Source organism: Ailuropoda melanoleuca, chromosome 16 (genome assembly GCF_002007445.2).
Source record: "Ailuropoda melanoleuca isolate Jingjing chromosome 16, ASM200744v2, whole genome shotgun sequence".
Classification (NCBI taxonomy): domain Eukaryota; kingdom Metazoa; phylum Chordata; class Mammalia; order Carnivora; family Ursidae; genus Ailuropoda; species Ailuropoda melanoleuca.
In genome coordinates, this window is record NC_048233.1 from 31,846,719 (window position 1) to 31,847,533 (window position 815).

Below are 815 nucleotides of genomic sequence, written 5' to 3' on the forward strand. Positions count from 1 at the left end.
AACCAACCAACCAACCAACCAACCAACCAACCAACCAACCAACCAAGACCAAAACACAACGTCTGTCACTGAGAGTTATCTGCAACTTCGGGTTTTGAGGAAGGAAGTGACATGAGAGTAGGGCTTTTGAGAAAACATGGTAAACAAGGAATTGACTGGCCTTTTCCCACCCGCGGAGCTCAAACTCTACCACAAAAGACATGAATTTCACTGGTTTTGGTCCAGGATAGATGGAGTGGCTGTCATATGGGTTCCGTTTTGCTTTTCCTCCGTATCGTCTAGGATTCGGATGGTATCTAGAACAGAACCTCGCTAAGATCAAGCTCTAGAGTGAAAAAAAGTAGGCTAGGGTAAGAGGAAACGTGCCGCTAGGGAAAGCTCTAGACGGCTGTCTTGGGTGTTTTAAGGGGAAGGGTGTCAGTACCTACGTCACGACATTTCATCAGTGTGACTTGCATCCTTAAGGGACAGTGTGATCGGGGCGGAAGGTGGCGTTTCTTTGAAAGCAACTTCCTGGAGACGGATAGAGGAGGACCTAGTGTGAGCCCGTTGGAGATGCAGAACACATGAGCGTTAGGAAGAAAGGAGCGACAACCCCAATCAGGAAATGGGAAGGACGATGACAAAATGTTGGAGGAATGTTATAGTAGAATCGAAGCTTAGGGTACTGTGGCCAGAAAGTGGCTGGGTTGGGGCTGCATTTTCTGTGGTGGGAACTGACCGAATCGCTCAGTCACCCATTGGTGATGAAGTCCAAGGACCATTGACACGAGAAGTTCATTTTATGTTTCCCTCAGGTGGTGCTGGACTTCCAG

General features: G+C 48.2%; 1 protein-coding gene across 1 annotated transcript in view; it reads left to right on the forward strand.

Moving 5' to 3' along the window:
• The window catches only part of MUC19 (mucin 19, oligomeric), a 98,045-nt gene that overhangs the window by 81,028 nt on the left and 16,202 nt on the right, over positions 1-815 (forward strand). The window lies entirely within an intron of this gene.